The 20,510-nt window shown below is 43.7% G+C and overlaps 1 pseudogene; it reads right to left on the bottom strand.

Moving 5' to 3' along the window:
* Window positions 1-10,926, bottom strand: part of LOC149142311 (DNA replication licensing factor MCM4-like) — a 158,961-nt pseudogene extending 148,035 nt beyond the window's left edge.
* Between the last annotated feature and the right edge of the window lie 9,584 nt (window positions 10,927-20,510).

Raw genomic sequence — 20,510 nt, 5'->3', positions numbered from 1 at the left:
AGGTGACTACCTCTTGGTAGATTAGTGCCTTAGCCTTCGGAGAATGGATTCTATGATGAATATGAGTGAGGACCTTTGGTTTTTTGTCAAGGAGGCCTCAAGACTACTTCGCTAGCCTTCTAGGTCAAAAAGAAGCAATCTTGCAACTTATATACTTCGATGTGCAAAGAAGATGGCTTATCAAGGTCAATTTGTTGAAAAAATTACCCCTAGGAGATTTTTTTCACATTACATGGCCCATACATTGAGATATACTATAATAGAGACAAAATTCCACAATTTAAAGTAGTAAATGCATGCAGCAATTAGCCCTAAAAATAGTGAAAATCCCAATCCAATGTATATGACAAAGTAAAAAAAGAATAACATTAAAAACATGTACTTACATGTAATAGAATATATCCAACCATCCACAATTGAAAAAAGAAAAGCTCCAAGATAAGATAGACCAATATCCACACATCAAAATTCATCCATAAAGCTCCAATTCATCCTCTAAAAAAAGTGTGAAATTCTCAGGAGACAGAAAAGATCCAATCCAAAGTGATGATGAGCAAATGAACTCATCTCACTTGTATTTATACACTAATGAAGAGTTAGAATTAGCCTTCTTGGTCTACATAAGCCCCAAAAATAAAATAATGTTCTAATAATCCAACTTTTGGTGACAAGCCCACCAAATTAGCTCATAAATGAAAGAATAAGCCTCTCAAGAGATCAAATAATAATCTATTATGGCCCTCTAAGAGGCCTAATGAGATCCATGGGTGCCACAATAAAGAGTAGGACCCTTAAAAGTGGTAGACAAGGTGTTGGCCCCTTGTAATAACCAGTGGTGCTCCAAATGACATGTGGGGGCACACAAGTGTCCTCATGGGTCTCCAAACAAATCGAAGATGCCTGTAGATCACTTGGAAGGGCTAGGATGATCGTGTAGGTGATTTTTCATCGTGTAAGTCCTGGATCATCTGCCAAGTGTATGGTGCAAATCTAGGGCCAGTTGGGCATGATGGATCAGGTGCATCTTCTTCATCCAATAAGTGAATCACGAACAATCTCTAAATGGATGTGGGGATCCACGGAGTGTTGTCTACTACTGTGGAGACCCATGGCTCTCAATGCACACCCTACATGTGCCAATGTATCCCTCTGGAGGGTTAGGACCCATATAGAGAGACCAAACCCAAGATGGAGACCCTCTGCAATCCTGCATAAGATCCAATGTACCCACTAGCCTTCCAGTGCAAAAAGTCATTAGAGAAATCAAGTAAATGAGCTTGCTAATCATTGATCACAAGTGGAGACTTCTTAATGGCCTACCCTTCCATAATGGGCTTTGGGATGTGCCAATGTCCCCTAAACTGCAAATGGGGTTAACCAAGAATCCTATTAGGTGGTTTCTACTTCTAAAGGGAATAATATATTCAAGGTACATCCTTCAAAAGGTGGTAGCATGTGACATGTATGTGAATGAAATAGGGAATGAGTGTTGATTTCTGGTAGCATCGGATGTACTCTAAGCCTCAAAATACGCAGGGAGGCTATGACACATGTATTCCAAAATACCCAAAGATTGTTTTGGGAAATTCCACCCAAAGACAGTGTTATTAAAATAATCAATTATTTTTAATGGATGTTGTTGTCCCTTAAGAAACCAATTTCTAGGTTGTGGACAAATCGTGCTTAAGACATTAAGATCTTATTATGCATGTCACTTATTTGTATAATGTGTCTTCATTTTGAGGAGTATGAAGAACATAATCTTAAACCCTTAATATATAATTGATATGAAAGCCTCAAGATGCGACGTAGTGCTGGATATAAATGTTGTTTGAAGAATACTTTGAGAAGTTAAAGGTAATATGTTGTGTTTAACAGAAACTATTATCTTTAACTCAGAAGAAATAGAGATAAAGAAGTTTTAAACATGAAATCACTATTTTAAGGAAATTTAACTTTATTCACAGAAGTAAACAAAGGTCCGCAACTTCATTACCATATTTAAAGAGAGGAAGAGACAAAATGACACATAATAGAGAGATTACAAGTCACACCCAACAATGTATGGAAAACTCCTAATTCTTTCATTAATCATCAATGTATCGAGCACAAAATGTGTAGTCTTCAGATTCTCCAAAAATTGGACCGACCTTCTTTGATTTTTCCTCTTTTTATACATCATATGACAGTTGGTAACTACCAAAACTGTCGAACTACTTAACTACTTTCTAACTGCCTAAAGTAAAAAGTCATTTCAGGAAATTACAAAAGGACACCTCATTTTCCTCAGGAAATAAGATAACATAAAATGGAAAGGAATTAAACTATGATTGTTGATCGCTGGTCACTGTCCATCTAGAGAGAATTGTCCAGATTTAGGAGCTAAGAATGAGGTAGCATAAGAAAAATCTTAGGATGATAGGTTATCATAATATGAGACCAAAGACTCTTCAGTAAAGGTGGTAGAAGTTCCAGATACAGGGTAATTCAAAGCTTGGTGAATTAACTAAGAGGTTACTTGGAAAACACTCTCCCCAAACCGATTCATTACAAAACACTTCTTAGGGTATATTGATGAGGCTAACCACTGAATGAATTCAGGGAACAAGTGAGTTTTTGGGACAAATGTTGCTAAAACACCTAAACTAACCATTTCCATGAATACATGGGACTTTTTATGGTTCAAAGTGACTTCTTGATACAGGGAAAGGTGCTTAATTATGCAAAAGGTGTCAAAAATATCATGTTCAACGTCCATTAACGGGGTATGGATGATAAAGGAGGAACTTACTTGTTTGGCCATGACATTTGTAAATGATAGTTGTTGACTCGGAATGCAGAATTGGAGGTGAAGCTGCTCGGTACCGAAAGCAAATGACTAATGCAACGAGGTTTTCACTTTCCTTTTATATATGGTAAGAAAAACGGAGGGAAACCTGAAATTAATGTAACGAATTAATGGAGTGATAGATGAGGCGATGAGGTACGGTGGGTGAGCTGGATGGAAATGAATGAATGGCGGATGGTGTGGCAAAGGTGATGTGGAGCAAACAATGTTGGGTGGCCCGTTGTGGGGGTAGGGAGTGTACGAGATTTTGATTAAGGTTGAACCCCCACAGCGATCATGGGCCATTGATTTCAGTCAACCATGTTGATGTCAGGGTCAATTGTGGGGGTTGGGCTATGAATTATACCCTATGCTCCTTGTTCCCCCGCAGAACACTTTACTTGTCTCCCTTACCGATCTTTGATTGTACTTCGCTGACATGTTCGGGCTTTAAGCGATGGATCGAGCCCACTTTCATAACATCTTTAATGTCGCCGTTAGTGTAACTAATACTCCAAAATTTCTAATTCTATTTTGATTTTCAAAACTCAATATTCCATTTTTTATTTTTTTTTTAGTAATATTGAAAATGAATATTTAAATGACAGAGTAGGCTACAACAGATGCCTAAGTCTAAACATAGGAAATTAAAATAATTAAAGGGTATTAATAAAATTGGGTATGAATCTTCTAGAAAAAGATGGAGATCGAGTCAATATGATCTGAGCCATTGATTATAATTTAATCTGAGTCGTTGATTACTCAACGAGAAGATTATAAGGACTTCGACGGGCATTTGGAAGACACATAGAGTGAGATTAAGAGATCAATTTCACAAGAGAGCAACGCAACAGTTGTCGGAGAAGTCATCAAGGAGATTTCTTGTAGTGAGGGGCAAGGATAGTTTTTCAATTGGAGAGTTTCCTGATCCGGGGATAAGAATGCAAAGAGAGATCTAGAAGAGGCAACACAGAGCTTCGGAGGAAGTCTGAAATTCAATTGGAAGTCAAGTTCCATAGCCAAAAGTCGGGGTGTGAAACCAGAGGGCCATAGGAATGAAGTTCCAGACAACAAAAGATCCGTGGAAGAGGTGAAGCATGCCCCAGATAGGTTGACGCAGAGGTTGCGTAGAGCCAGTTTGGGGCCAGCCATCCAGGGCTTGGATCAGTGTCAGTTTTCCAATGATAGTGAGGTATTTCTCACTAATCTCTCTACTAGTCAGATTCTCTGTATCAAATAGCCAGTAAGGCATCCGAAGATTGTATTTAGAAACTACTGCATAATAATACAAACCCTCAGCCACTGCATCGGTTTTCCCGCATTGGGTTTTTTTGGGGACATTTGCCCAAAAACAACGGTGTCAATTGTGTGTGTGGTTATTTCTTCTTGCTCAGTTCTTGTTTCTGCATATAATTTAATTAGTGAAGGCTGCAGTTGTATTTTCTTCGATATTTATAGTGTAAAATGGTAAATAAATTGCATGAATTAATAAGTAGGAGAAGTAATATTAGTTTGCTGCAATAGGGATTTGGGTCTCCAAATTTTCACATGGTATCAGAGAACAGGTGAAGTAAGAGAGCAGAGTGGAAGAGCCCAGCGTTGAAGAGAAAGAGGGGGATTGAACTGTTGTGTAGGCAGCAGATATAATCCCCAGAGGGATTGCATAGTCTAGGCCTGGAGGACAAGATTCTCAAGGAAAATCTCTCTCTGAGTGAGTTGACAGAGAGGTAACATTTCCAATTCGTGATTTGTGAATGACAGAGGGAGCAGCACAACAACAAATTCAGTGCAGAGAAGTCTTCAAGTGAGACACAATTTTTTGCAGCGTTTGTTGGGTAAGAAAAGCGTTAAAAGAAGGAAGAAGACACTTTTTTGAGGGAATTTCTTCCTCGTTGAATTTTGAGCCAAGGAATCATATTTCTCAGTTGTTGAGCAGTAGTAGCGAGGAGCAGATCTACTAACTCCAGCATAGAGTGCGTAGGCCAGTGTGGTAGCTGCGCATAGGAGAGAGGGAGCAATTCGACTTTTGTTGGCAGAGATGGCAGCGAATGCGCTAAGAGATCAAGATCAATTGGAGGAACCATCCAATTATGTGATATGGAATGCTAGGATATCCTGCCTTCTAGATGAGCATGATCTCAAAGCCTGTGTCGATAGTGTGGTAATTGTACCCGTGGATGCAAATCTGCTCAAGAATTACAAGCCTGAGATGGCGAAGGCCAAGCGGTTGATCCTTGAGGGAGTGAGGGATCACAATGTATGTCACATTGCTGGCAAAGGGACGACCAAAGAGAAGTGGAATGTCTTGGCTACATTGTATCAAGGATCTTTCAAGCAGCGGACGATGTATGTGGAGGAGAAAATGAGATCCACGAGGATGCAGAAGGGGGAACACATTGATCCATTCTTATCGAAGCTTCAGCAAGTCCAAGATCAGTTGGCAGTTGTAAGATCAATGCCTCAGTCGACAAAGATGGTGAGGTTGGCCCTGACTTCAATCTGAGAAGAATGGCAAGTACTTGTACAGAGTATCTTGGGCAGAGAGAAATTGTCAGATTGGGAAGGGATGTGGGCCTCTCTTCAACAGGAATAGATGAGGCGAGACTTAGTTAAGTGCAAACTTGATGGCAGTAGCAGCAGTGGGATAAAGCCCAAGGAGGAGGAGGAGAATGCAGCTCTTGCACCAAAGGGGCAGTAGGAGAAACAGAGGCAAAAGTGTTGATTTGGGGTAGCATCATATGTGATCTAGCCACAAAATTTGGTGTAGAGGTTGGAGCACATGAGATCTCCAATACCCAGAAAGGGTTTGGGCAGATTCTAAACAAATCAGGAGATATTAAAATAATTAATATTTTTAATGGAGTCCCTAAGTCTAAACTTAGGGAAAATAGGATATTTATGTGTATTAATATGAATCTGTGTTAGAATGGTCCAAAAGACATGGATCAAGGCAAACCTAATCTTAGCCGTTGATTAAGGATTTAATCTCAGTTGTTGAGATGTCAACAGGAAAAGTATAAAAATATGCTTGAGGGCCACTTGGAGAATACACCAGAGTGATTAGTCATTCTATTCTCTAGAGTTGGGTTTGCCAAGAAATAGAATTAGTGATCGGAGAGAAGCTGAGGGGCATTGAGTACAGAGAGGCAGAGCTAGTGTCGGGAGAGCATCAGAGCAGCCAGAGAGAGAGAGACGCAGGAGCAACCAATGCTCACGTGGGGCCACGCAGAGGCAACTAAGTGTTGCGCAAAGCACCAGATAGGCCAACGTAGCTGATGCAGAGGCTCAGAGAGCTGAAGCAGGGCTTCCTAGGGCTGACGAAGGCCAAGATAGGTTGACGCATGGCCAACGCTGGGCTAGGAGAGGCTGACGCAGTCCAGATTGGGCAAACGCTGGGGTTTCTGGGGCAGATTGGTGTTGAGTAACTGCCAGAAGGATTATCTGGGGTTTCAGCTAGTAGATTTGTCAGAAACTGAGAAGGTATTATTGCCAAGGAAATTCTCTGTTGGGTAGGCCAGTTTCAGCACCCAGATTGTACTCTGATATTGCTTAATAAGAAAACCCTCATATAACTACATCGGTTTTCCCACATTGGGTTTTTCCGGGGACATTAGTCCAAAAATAATGGTTTCATATGGTGTGTTTGTCTCTGTTTCTTTTAGTTGTTGATCTGTAATATGTTGAGCATGCACTAGTGTTTATTTTCATTATTTACATTGTAAATAACTTGTTAAGTAACATAACAAGTAGGTAGGAATAAATCAGATAAAGTGCATGGAGTGTTTCTAACTAAGTAGACTTAGAAACTTCAACATGGTATCAGAGCGTCATTGCAAATCACAAGAAGACTAAAAGACATCAGCTGAGTGGAGCAATAGCAGTAGAAAACCACTGTCCCAAGGTGACAGAAACTGTTTCTAGCAATTTAGAAGCTAAGGAGTGTGACGCAGAGCTAGCCAGGGCCACACAGAGGAAGTCGGGAGCTGCGCAGAGCCTCAGAGAGGCCAGCGTTGCTGACACAAAGGGCTAGAAGGCTAATGCAGGGCATCCCAGGGCTGATGCAGACCCATCCAGGGTGACACAGGGCCAGCGTGAAGCAGAGTGGGGCTTACGTAGTCCATAGATAGGCAGTTTTGGGGTCTAGAGGGCTTCAACAGTATTGCAGATTGGAGTTGGTGAGGTACTTTAGTCAAAACAGTACCTGACATAGCAGGGCCAGAGGAGTTGTTAACGAGGGTTTCTAGCCAAGGAACCCGGATCAACAGTGCAGTTGCACAAGACGATCAGAGTAGGGGGCATCTCAACAAGCTAAAGAAGGATTTCCAAGACAGAAATCAAGACTCAGAGGGAGTCCAGAAGAGAACTTCCAGATAGGAAGTAGAGACTTAAAGGATTCGAAAAGAGAACTTCCAAGAGGGAAGTAGAGGAGCATCATGTCACTACATGGATTGTTACATAGTAATTTGTCACTGTCTTCACTCCAGTCCTTCTACTGTGTCATGTGTCCAAGTCAACCATGCTCAAATTCTCTCTTGTGTTGCCAAATGACCCACTTTTCCTAAGATATCTATCTCATCGCGACTATGGACTAAATATACATGCTGAAAGGCGCTTATAAACAGTCCAGCTGCGCTGCCAGCGCGGAAGTACATCTGATTCCCGCGATGGTCCGATTTTATGTCCCAGTGCGAGGTTACTTATAATATTTAGCGAGATCTGACTAGCTACGTTACTTACTGGCCATGTCAATGTTATAGCTCAGTTATGCCCCCGCGATGATCCAAATTGGGCGAATTTGTTTCAACAGTCAGCCTTCCAGATGACTCCAGACCTGGTTGTTGGCATAGTTTGTATCGCACTTCTTTCTCTGGCATGGCAGTTTCATCAATTGTGCTACCTTCCTTTGGGATAAGCTCACTCTTCCACCTTTCATGGGGACTCCTTCTCCTATTTAAACTCTCACCATTGCTATGCATTGCTAGTTTTTTTATAGTTGGCTAGTTGAGCAGTGTTGTTAGTGTTTGTGAGTTTGCTAGATAGTTGGTGTGAGTGTGATAATTGTGGGATTGTTGATAGCTTGTGGAAGGTTGTGAATTGCCCTTAATCTTGTGTAAAACTTATGAGTGAGAGAGACTTGTATGTTGGGAGATCCATCTTCAAAGAGTGAATGCTTGAGGAACATGCTGGTTGGATCCCTCTGAGAAGGCTTGTGACGTCAAGACTTTGGTTGTAAGCTTACTCTTATTTCATTATTAATACAATCAATGATGTTTTCCTATGTCTTGTATACAATGTACTTGATAGCTCATGACTTCTTGACTTTGTGAGTAAATAGATCATTGTTGTTTTCCAGTTACGTGCTTTGTTGTATTTCCTTCGCATTGTTTCAGGTTGATCACTCATTGTGGAAAAGAAAGCAGAAGCTAGAGCAACGCAATGGAACTCCATCGACCACTGGTTGAGGTAGGCCTCCAACTATGATTGTTTAAGGAAAGTTATTGTTGATCTGTCCTTGTTTGTGACTAGACCCACTCTAGGGCTAGAGGGGTTGCCTCTGTCCGCAGAGAGAACACTTTCCTACATCACAAATTGGCGACTCCACTGGGGAGCTTGGCCTTTGTTCTTGTTTGCTCGTCTTGATTTTGATTTGATCACTTTTGAAGTTTGGGGATTAGTTACCAGTCTTTTGAGTTTCCTGGGTTGATCTGGGAAGTATCTCTATTTGATTGAAGGATTGACTGCTTTTGATTTGGGAGTTTTGGTTCGCCTATCATTGTTTTGAACATCATCGCGGCTTTAAATTCAACAGTCGCGCTGTCATCGCTCCCACCCTTTTGTAATATTATGTGCATCGCGTAATTACGCCTTACAGTCACGATGATTCTAAAAATCTGACCATCGCGGAAAAGTCGTGCACTTCTGCGGTGACATCGCTCTGTTTCTATGGCGAGTTTTTTATCAGCGCTTGTTGCTTGTGTGTTACCCACGCTGATTGCTGTAGAATTGATTTTCTCAATTTTGCCTCCTGAGTCCATTAGTGCTGCTGGTCCCTTGCTTTTCTCACCTGCTTAGTAGCTTGTTTTTCACTATTTATGGTTGAGGCACTTCTTTGTGAGCTCTATTGAATGAATCTTGCTTTTTTGCCTATGTGACCTAGTTCGTTATTTCAAGTTTCTTGCTTGGTTGCTTGTTTTCTCAAGGTTCGTTTGCAGCTTTTTGTTGGTTTGATTGAGCCTTCCCCTTTGCTTGCTTTTGGTTGATTGTTTAGTGATTGTTATTGAACCAATCTTTGACATTGATTCGATTTCTTTTCGCTACCGGACATAGATCACAATTGTTTGGATCAACTGGTTTTTTCCACACTTGCTTGTTGCTTATTTGTTTCTTTTAGATTTAAAGACATCAAAATCAAAATGATTGCATCCATTTAGCTTACGAAAGTGAAAGTGAACTTGCATTTCAAGTTTACATGTTGGAAAGCAAATGATTAAATCTCTCATTAGTAGTATCTGTGCACTTTAGGAATTGATGTATGTATGCATTGAGTGACTGCCTTTGTTGTCTTGGTTTTCTTGGTTTGGGATAATCTCTCTACCCTCTCGTAGGTAGGTGTTCATCGAAGAAAAAGGATTTTTTTCATTCTAGCCGCATCCTAGGATTTGTTATATACATACGGTAAGGCCTGAAAACTGAAACATAATCCAATATCAACTCTAAAATGAACTAAATAAATATAACAACGCATTGGAACATAACGTACAATATTTAGAGGTCCAGGCTAGAGACGTGCTCTGGTGTCGTTAAACCTAGTCACTTTTGTTTTCACTCAAGGTGGGTGATTCCTCCTTCTGTGACTCAATAGTGGTCTAATATGGATTTGTGCTCCCATGTACCGTCGAGTATATGTTGGGAGACCCCACTAAGTTATCATCCTTTATCCCTAGGAAGTCGTGTCTGCTGCCTTACAAACCGTAACGCACCGAACACAATATTCGAGAAGATTGGCTGTCGTACGGAAAGTCTTTGGTTTTCATATGACTGCCAAGGTGTATATGCAGTTTTACGGGTTGTCTAGTAAACCTTTTGCCTAGTTCTCTAGAGTAGTCACTTTCATTCCTTTTCGGACTCCCTAAAAGAAAAGGTCCATCTAAGCACTTGTCACTTCAGGCTCATTAAATATTCGAAGGCAACTAGAGTCATTTTTTTGTCCTTTTCTCGACTCTTTAAAGATGAAAAGGTCAAGTTCCGTTCCTGTGTCTTAAAATTTATTCGACCACGTTCACATTTACCCTGTTAGATCTTGTTTGTGTTAGCTTGAGTAGGGTTCTTTCTCGTTAGTTTTCCTAGGGCTTTTGAATCATCATCCTGGTGGAATCACCGATCCCGTCTCCCGTTCCAAGTGACCAAGGGTCTCCCTCTTCCGTTGCTCCTGAGATACAGGTTGTTAGTGATACTCTCCCTGTTATTCCAAGTACCTAACCGATTAACTCTCGCGCTCCAGAAGATGAGTCTTACGATATTCATTGGAACCCCATTTGGGAGCCTTCCGAAGAAGATATTCCCGGTACTCCTCCTAGTGTTTCGGTCCCGATGTCTTCTTCTGACATGGAGGACACATCCCCCATTACGAGTGAAGAATCTGTTGTGACGAGCAGTGAAATTCCTATCTCAACAGAGACTACACCCTTCCATGTCACCCCTCTCGGTGTCACACTGCCTTTACGCTATAAGGCTTTGAGGGATGTTATGGGTTCTAGGACCTCCCTTACAAGTTCCATGTGGTCTCATACCGTCACTCCGACCTCGGAGTCTTTTATTCCTCAAATTCACAATGTGTCTGTCACGTCAGTCCCGACTATTCCAACTGTCTGTGTGGTTTCTTCGACTCCTGTTGTTGGTGTCGTCACTGCATCCTCAGTTGTGACCACTGTTGCTGGCCCTTTGTCCGGATCTGCGAGTAGTGGCCTGTCGGCATCTACACCTGGAGTGGTTGATCCTACACTAAATGCCCCACCATCTTTTGGTTCCATTCCAGCGGGGGGGCATACAATCAATATTTGCACGCTCTTCAGAATGCGGACCCCCAAGATCTGTTTCATTATTACGATTCTCGAGGAGCTCAAATTTATTACCCCGGACCTTTACCCCCTCAGCCTGCAGTTGAGGTTACGGTGCCGTTATCCATTGCTTGGTGTACCATCGATTATCATGGTGGCCAAGTACCCCCTATCAATTTTCAATGACCACCTTATCAAGGTCAGTCGTTTCACACGCAGCCCTCCTATGGGCAATAGTATTATGGACAGCCTTATCTAGGGCAACTTGGAGGTCCATAAGGACAACCCTTCCAGGGACAACCTTCGGCCTTTGGTGGTCCGTCTTTTACCTAATTCGGGCAACCTTCTGGTAATCCGGGACAACCTTACATGCAACAAGGCCAACCTGGTGTCCAACAAGGCTACCCTTCTGGGCAAGTCGGTCAACCTTACGTTCAGCAAGGCCAATCCACTATCCAATCTGGTCAACCATCTGGACAAGTTAGTCAGCTTCAAATCCAATCAGGTCAACCAACTGTCCAGTCTGCTCAGCCATCGAGTCCATCAGGTCAATCCTCAGTTGTGTAAGGACAACCCAACACCCAGCAAGTTCAACCTTCTGGGAAAATGGGTCAATCTCAATCTCAACTAGGTCAACTTTCTGGCCAGGTGGTTCAACCTCAGTTCTCTCAAGGACATCCATCTGGCCTTGCTCAACCGGGAACTCAAATGATTGTTGCTTCTCAAGCTCCACCGGGTTTTCAGCCCCAGTCTGGGCTCGAGACCCAGTCCGGTCTTCAAATGCAGGTTGGATCCCAATCTCAACCCGTTATCAAACACAGCTTGGCTCCCAGGCTCAATTTGGAGCCCAGCCGCCTTATGGTTTCCAACAATCCCAAGGGCAAACCCAATTTTCCCTGTACCAAAATTATCAACAACTGCAGGTGAGTCCTTATCAGAATTACCAACAACCATATGTTGCTCCTGTAGGCCAAGTTGGTAATTAATGGAATGTTGGGGGGCAAATCCAGGGTCAGCCGTCCTATAACCCCTATGGAAAAAATCCCTACGAACAGAACCCTCTGGGCCAAATCTGTCCGGACAGAATTAATGGGGGCAACAAGCAGCTAGCTAAAACTCTGGTGCTACCTCCTACCCGCGGCCTCAGATGTCCTTTAACCCTCAATTACCCTTTTTAGCAACGTTGGAATTACCGGATGTGTCCAAACTGACTAATGATCCTATTCTTCATAATCCGTATTGGCCACCGGTTCCAACTAAGATTCCCAGTGATTGTCCCAAATTTGATGGTAAAGCTGGAGAAGATCCCCAAGCCCACATTATGACTTATCATCTATGGTGTTCGTCAAATTCGTGGCTTGATGATTCAATCCGGCTCTGCCTTTTTCAAAGGACCCTCACTGGCTCTGCTGCTAAATGGTATATTGAGTTAGCTCGCGGATCTTTTCAGGATTTTAACTCGTTGGCTATGGCATTTTTAACTCATTTTCAGTTGTTGATTCGATATGAAACAGGCACGCATCTCCTGACATCTTTAAAACAAACAACGGCTACACATATCTCCGATCATATCCATGAATGGAGACGACGTCGCCATTTGATTAAGTTTTGGATTCCCGATCAGCTTCTGACCGACTGGTTCATGACCTCATTTGTCGGTCCGATAGCACGGGACATTGCTATGGGGGCATGTGTAACTGAAGAGCAGGCTATTGCACATGCTCAGTACCTTGACTTGGTTTACTCCCAGTCCGGTACCCTATATGATTATTTTCCTGATGCCCCAAGGCCCGGAACTTCCAAATCCCCGCCAATACCATCTGTTAACAGTGTCATTGGTTCTGTTAATCCACCCTCTAAGAAATCTTCCGCGAACCCTGAGAAGCAAAAGTCGAATGCTTCGAATGAAAATACTTCTCAGGCTGTATCTAATTCCGGTAATACTTCTGAGATTAACGTCGTCTAGTCCACCACGATGGAAAAAGCCTCGAAAGGAAAGAAGAAGGGGAAAGGAAAGAATAAAGTTGATCAACCCAAGCACAATTCCCCTAAACCTCCACCCGAGGAAGGTGCCAAATGCAAGCCTAAGAATCCTTGCCTTATCTGTGATGAGGATCACTATACCAAAGACTGCCCGAGGCAGTCTAAAGCTAGTCGTTTGTTAAAAGGTACTCCCGGGACTCCTGTCGTGCTCAAAGAACCTTTTCCCTCGCAGCAAACGCAAATGGTGGCTGATCCATCCCAATCCTCTTCTCCCTTCAGTTCTCAAGTGTGTATGGCTGGAACGATTCCCGTCCACATTAGTACTCGAGCAAAAGAATATCTATCGCCTGCCGAGAAAGAGCCTGAGGTCCCTTCTAGCGCTCCTCTGTCCAGTTCTGGTCCGCTCCATATTGAGAGACCTAGCATTGAGACGCCCATTCGACCCCCTCCTAAAGGTGCACTCTAGAAATCTTCTTACAACCCTAATGCTTGTGCTGCTCAGCACTATAGCATCGTTGAGGACTTAGCCCAGGCCCCGTCAGCTATGTCCGCTTTAGAATTTCTCCAGAGTTGTCCCTCTCAGAGGAAGTCCTTCCTATCGGCTGTTGGTGGCATTGACCCGGTCGACTCAGATTTGATCACTTTTGACCTCGACAGCCATATATCGAGACTGCCTCACCAAATTTCCTTCCTTATCCAAGTCATCATCAATTCTAAAACAATTCATCGCACCATCATTGATGAAGGCGCTTCAACTTGAATAATGTTTGTTGCTTGTTGGAAAGCTATTGGTTCCCCGACTCTGAGCCAGTCTCCTATGACCTTGGAAGCCTTTGATGGGAGAGAGTCTCGCCCTTATGGTATACTCCAACGCTTGCCTATTACATTGGAAGGGAAGACAGTCGAACTGGAAGTTGAAGTCGTTGATGCCAATCTAACTTATAACCTCATTTTGGAATGAAGCTGGACATATGCCATGCAAACCATGGCTTCATCTCTATTTCGTGTCATTCGTTTCCCTCATCAAGGAAAGATCGTCACAGTAGACTAGCTATCTTTCTTCGCCTTCTCCTCCGATGGAAACATTCCCTTTGTGGAGCATACCTCCATTCCATGAGAGAGTGTGGGAGCTGGACTCTTTAAAGATCTTGCCCTTATGGGTGTTTTTTCACTCCCACCTCCCAACGTCGCTCTTATTAATATGATTTCCGTTCGCTCTGATAATTGGGTTCTTCCCCCCCCTGATCAGGTAGAATCTCGGGGCGATGAGATGCCGTTGAGTCCTGCCGAGTTCAACTACGTCGAAATTGTTTCTGCATCGGCTCCCCCCTTGAATCTGCTCCTTCGAGCAGAGCTCTTGACTCGTACGCTCATTCCCCTTGGCTTGGAGACGACGCTTCTTCAGACCCTCTAAAGGAAATATTTCCTTCTGATGAAGCCATTATCGAGACCATGTCTCTCGAGGAACCCCCTTGGTCCGATCATCACCATCGTTCCTCGTTTCTCCCTGCCCACCGGGAAATGCTTACCTGTCTCGAGCGGTTTGCTCCTTGTCTCCCATCCCAACCCCTTCAGACACCCATTCAAGTTTATCAAGTGTCTTCTGAAGGGAACATGGGAAACATCATGCAAACCCAGCCAATCGACATCTCTGTTAAACCAAGGATTGTCAAGCATATCCATGTTGGAGTGACTTGTACTTCGATGGAGATTTAGCTCTATACTGATCTTTTTCACGAATTCCGTGATGTGTTCTCTTGGTCTTACGAAGAAATTCCCGGAATCGATCCTAGCATCGTGGTGCATGAGATACCTACGTATCTGAGTGCTAAGCCTGTTCGACAGCGTCTACTCCCTGTGCACCCCCAAAAGGCTGCGGCTATTAAAGCGGAAGTTGAAAAGCTTCTTAAGACTAGTTTTATTTACCCCATCCCACTCACAGATTGGGTCTCCAATATGGTCCCTGTGACTAAAAAACAGGGCATTATCAGATTCTGTGTTGATTACCGTGATATTAATCGGGCCTGTCCCAAAGATAACTACCCCATACCCTTCATTGACCAGCTCATTGATGAGTGTGCCAGGAGTGAAATGTATTCATTCATGGACAGTTTTTCTGGTTATAACCAGATTAATATTGCGCCCGTAGATCAGCACAAGACCGCCTTTATCTGTCTGTGGGGCACTTTCGCCTACAAAAAGCTCCCTTTCGGTTTGAAAAACGCCGGTGCTACCTTCCAACGCGCAATGTCTTATGAATTCCATGATATTCGACACATTGTGCAACCTTACCTGGATGATCTACTACCTCATTCAGCAAAATGCCAGGACTATCCCGCTCACCTTTGCGAAATCTTTCTCCGCTGTCGACACTACCACATTCGGCTTAATCCACATAAGTGTGTCTTCTGCGGTTATTTAGGCAGACTTCTCGGGTTCATCGTCTCCTGAGAGGGTATCCGTTTGGATCCCTTTAAAGTCGAGGCCATTCTGAATCTCCCTCCCCCTACTTCTTTGCAGCAATTGCAGAGTTTGCAGGGCAAAGCGAATTTTTTGCGACGATTCATTCTGAACTATGTTGAAGTGGCCAAAGGCTATACGCAGTTATTGAAGCGAGATACCCCTTTTCTTTGGAATGCCACTGCTCAAGAGTCCTTCGAGCGCTTCAAGGTTCTCCTTGTTTTTGCTCCATTGTTGTATCCTCTTAATTATCATCGTGACTACACTCTGTATTTGGCCGTTGCCGACACCACTATTGGCATGGTTCTCGTTCAAGATGATGACGATGACACTGAGCATGTCATTTATTATCTCAGCCGCAATATACTAGATACGGAAACTCGGTATGCTTACGTCGAGAAATTGGCATTGGTCACCGTCTGTGCCATCCAACATTTCCGCCATTATATCTTATTGCTTACTACGACAGTGGTTTCCGATTACAACCTGATGATGTACATCCTGTCACGTCAGTTGCTGGGGGGCAAGTACTCGAAGTGGATTGTTATCCTCCAACAGTTTGACTTGGAATTCACCACTTCCAAGTCTAAGAAATCTGTCGTCTTTGCTGAGTTGCTTTACTCTTTGCCATCTCTTACCGCGCCCTCTCGATTAGAGGACCATATTCCAGACGAAACTCTATTCTTAATTAGCACCCTCGATCCCTGGTACAGGGATATCATTGTCTATCTACAGACATCTTCTTTTTGTCCCGATGTGTCTAAGGATGCTCGACGATGGATTCGCCATCAATCTCAGCCCTACCGTATCATTGGGGACACCCTGTACCGTCTCGGCGCCGACTCTGTTCTCCGCCGATGCTTAACATTCGAGGAAGCTGAGCGAGTTTTAAATGACTGCCATTTTGGCGCCTGTGGTGGTCACATGTCCGGATATGCTACTGCTCAAAAGATCCTCCGTGCTGGTTACTTTTGGCCCTCCATCTTCAAGGATTGCATTCTTGTCGTCTGATCCTGTCACGAGTGCCAAATCTACCAGCGGAAGATGCGCACACCCCCCGCTCCATTGCACTCTATTGTTATCGTCGGCCCTTTTTTCAAATGGGGCATTGATTATATGACCTGTAACCCTCGCTCGGCTGGGGGGCATGGGTATATCATCGTTTTCGTTGATTACTTCACAAAATGGGCCGAGGCGATGCCTACACTATCTGAAGACGATCTCACAGCAGCGCAATTTTTGTTTAATCATGTTATCTCACGGTTCGGAGTCCCTTAGGCTATCGTCACTGATCACGGTAAGCATTTCCGTAATCATATGATGAATGAGTTAACAACCCAGCTAGGCTTACGGCATGATAGCTCGACACCATACTACCCTCAGGCCAATGGCCAAGTAGAAGCCGTCAATAAGATTCTAATTATGATGCTTCAACGCACCATTGGCATGCACAAGTCTAACTGGCACTTGATGTTGTTCTCTGCCTTATGGGCCTACCGAACTTATGTTGTTCTCTGCCTTATGGGCCTACCAAACTTCTGTGAAGGATGCCACCGATTTCACCCCGTTCTAATTAGTTTACGGACTGGAGGCTACCCTTCCCATCGAGTGCGAAATCCCTTCTTTGAAATTAGCCATCGAATTACTCCCCAACACTACTCCGGTAGAAAAATGCCTTTTTTACCTAGAACGGCTGGACAAGACTCGTTGACTAGCCTCTCTAGCTATTGAAGCACAGAAGAAGAGAGTGAAAACTCACTTCGATCATACTGTTCATCCTCGTTCTTTTGTTGAAGGAGATTTAGTCCTACTCTACGATCAAGCAAATGATAAGCTAGGGGCAGGCAAATTCAAGCCCATGTGGCACGGACCTTATATTGTAAAGTGAGTTTTGCAAAAAGGGGCCTATGAGCTGATTGATTACGAAGGGAACCCTCTGAATAAGCCCCGAAATGGGCTTTACTTGAAAAAGTATTATGCATGAATTTCATGCACTCTGATTTGTACATACGTGTGTTTTCGCAGGTGTGTTGTGTGTGTGTGTTTTCATGTTTTTGGCTTGGTGTGTAGGCGTATTACTGATTATCGTGTCTTTTTCTTCTTGTGCAGATGTCTAGTGCCCCTTACGTTGGTTTCGCTGATGGTGCCTGCCACAGTACCCACAACCTGTCTTCTGCAGCATGGGTGATCTACAATCCTCATGGTGAGTTAGTAGACCTTCAAGGTATTTGTCTAAGTTGTACCACAAACAATGTCGTTGAATATAGTGATGTTATTGAGTCACTGGCCGAGGCGATCAATATCGGTATCCGTACATTACTTGTGAACCTGGATTCTCAACTTGTCGTCCACTAGCTCAATGGGCGATATTCCGTCAGAGACTATCGGATTTTAAGGTTGTATTTACGTGTTAAATTGTTAAAAAGGAATTTTGATTTCATCACATATCAGCATATTCCACAAAGATTAAACACGTTCACTGATGCATTAGCAAACCATGTATTAGACAGACATTTGCGTAACATGTAATCAAAACAGCATATAAGAAGCATGTAAAACATAATGATAAACCATAGGAATGTGTATGTATATATATATCTCATGTGGTGCACCGAGGTGCTAAAAAATAAGTGTACATGTCCAAATAGAGTCTGTGTTCTCCATACATTCGAGACACGTCTCTCAAAAAATCATCAGCAGGAAAAAAACCTAGGCGTCTACTGCAGTGGGTTATGCTCCCTGTAGCACACCACCGCTCGTGCCACCCACCTCAACAGGCGGTGCACTCTGGGTACCAACCCTACTATGTGGATCTGGAATGCTATGGGGACCTCTTCGACCCCCATGTAATCAGGAATCCCTGTTGTCAGGCCCTCAAGATTTCGGGCCACTTTCTCCACCGGATCATCAGCTAGGGGAGCTAAGGTTAGTGTTGCAATGCCCTGTGCATCCCTCCGCGCCTCTAGAGCCAACCCGATGGGTCTCACTGGTCCCACATCTGCAATTCCATAGCGTTCGTCATTAGGACATATACATGAAAAAAATCTAAAAAAACATTATAAAAAATAAAATGCAAAAATAATGTGATCAAGTGTCTTATCACCATCATCCCACTGCTCTCCAACGGGCAGCTGCATGTCAGGATCTCCGCGGAAGTCCATGTCAGCGTATGGCCAATCCTCAATGAAGATCGTCTAGCATTCCAACCACTCTCGAAACAGTGTCCCCCATGCCATTGGTCGTCCGCCACCTCCTCGTGGCATGATGTGCGCCCACTGTGTGGCCCTAGTCTCACGTGGTCTGGGCAAATCCAAATCCATGTCCTGTAACTGCAATGCCGGCACCCGCTCCAACATGAGCAGGACTAAGATCGAACCATAGCCAAACTACTTCATCTCTCCTCGACGGCAGTTGGTAAGTTTCCTCTTCATATTGGTCGTCACTGTTTCTACCTAGTTGAACATGGTTGGATTGAGACATTCGAGAGCCAGCCGGAGATGGGTCTTCGATGCCTTGTGTTGGGCTTGGGAGCACACTGCCTGTGTCACCATGAATAGCATAGCGCGAAGAACCACATCTTCTACTGTCAGAATTTCCACCTTCCTGCTCCTCGTTTTGCGTGCCCATGGGCACACTTAAGCCATCAGCATCTTTAGAGAATCGCCCCCGGGTCGCTGCCCCTCTAGAATGGGCCTCTCACCACGACGGGACAGCCTAGTCAAAAAATATATGTCTGTGGCATCGAACTCGATCTCCCGGCCTCGGATAATGAACTTCCTATCTATGGGATTCTAGGCTCGAATCAATAGCTCCAGTAAATCGGGTTGAGACCGAAGGTGCTGAGTAAGGAAGAATTTGAGCAATCCGCATGCCTGTAATGCATATCGGCATCCCACATCGGCAAAAGCTTCTACATCATTATCATCATGCGTTCGTTCTTGCCAGACAAACAACATTATGGCCTGCATGACGAGAAAAAATGAATTATCACTTCGTTTGCAAATTTTAATTCATAATTTGCACAAAAACATAATTTTGCGTCGCCATCGCGTCTATTTTTAAAACAGACGCGATGACGCGAGGTTGCTAGTTCTATTTTTTCGCGGTCATCACGGAAGTACATAACTTTCCCGCGATGATCGGAGAACGTTATGTGTAAATTTTTTCAGTCATCGCCGACCCAAGCGATATACCCGCGATGACTGAGCGGCGGAGCCCAACTCAAAAATCTGCCTAAACTAACACATCTAACGTCAAAATGCATAAAAAAGACATTGAATTGAAGCGCAGAATGAAGTCTATCTACCTGGAAGAAGTTTCATGATGAATGGTGGACGAATGGGGCCGAAATCAGCTCGCTAACTTTAGTGCTCCAAATTGCTCCAAGGTGAAATGAACAGTACCAATGGTAAAATTGAATGATTTACCCCCTTTTTATAGTAATTTTTGGAAATTAAAAAATTATACTTTATACTGTTACGCAGTAATTTGTCACTGTCTCCCTATCAGTTACCCTACTGTGTCAGGAGCTCACAATAATTAAGTTCATGCCTTCTGAACTGGCCAAAAACCCACTTTCCCAAAGCTTTCCTCATCAGCGCGTCTGTTTCTAAAATACCCGCGCTGATTGGCGCTTCATAACAGACCGCGTGCGCTGCCAGTGCGGAAGCACACGACTTTTCCGCGCTGATCGAATTTCATGACCAGCGCAGCGTCTGTTTGTATTAACCCGCGCTGACAACAGCTTGACCGTTATTGCCTTGCGACGTCAGCGCGCCAGACCAGTTATGCACCCACGTTGATCCAGTTTGGGCGAATTTGTTCCAACAGCCAGCCTTCCAGATAACTCCAGACTTGGTTGTTGGCCTTGTGAGTATCACCTCCCTTCTATGGCATGTCTGTTCGACCCTTTGCAACTACTTCCCTTGAAGATAAGCCCATCCTTCCATCATTCAAGGAGACTCCTTCTCCTATATAAACCTCCACCATTACCATGAGCAGCTAGTTTGGATAGTGTGGAATTCATAGTGCTTGGATTGCTGCTGTTAGTAGGTAATTGGTGTGACAAGTGTGGTTTTGTTAGAGGAAGCCCAAGGAAGGTTGTGAGTGTTGCTTGTGTGAGAGAGAGCTTTTGTGTTGGGAGAATCCATTTCCAAAGGTGAATGCTTATGAGACTTGCTGAC

This window comes from Pinus tabuliformis, chromosome X (assembly GCF_031772625.1).
Source record: "Pinus tabuliformis cultivar Carrire ecotype Pingquan chromosome X, CPIR1, whole genome shotgun sequence".
NCBI classification, from domain to species: Eukaryota; Viridiplantae; Streptophyta; class Pinopsida; order Pinales; family Pinaceae; genus Pinus; species Pinus tabuliformis.
The sequence above is the reverse complement of the archived record's forward strand: the minus strand, read 5'-3'. Positions and strand labels throughout refer to the sequence as shown.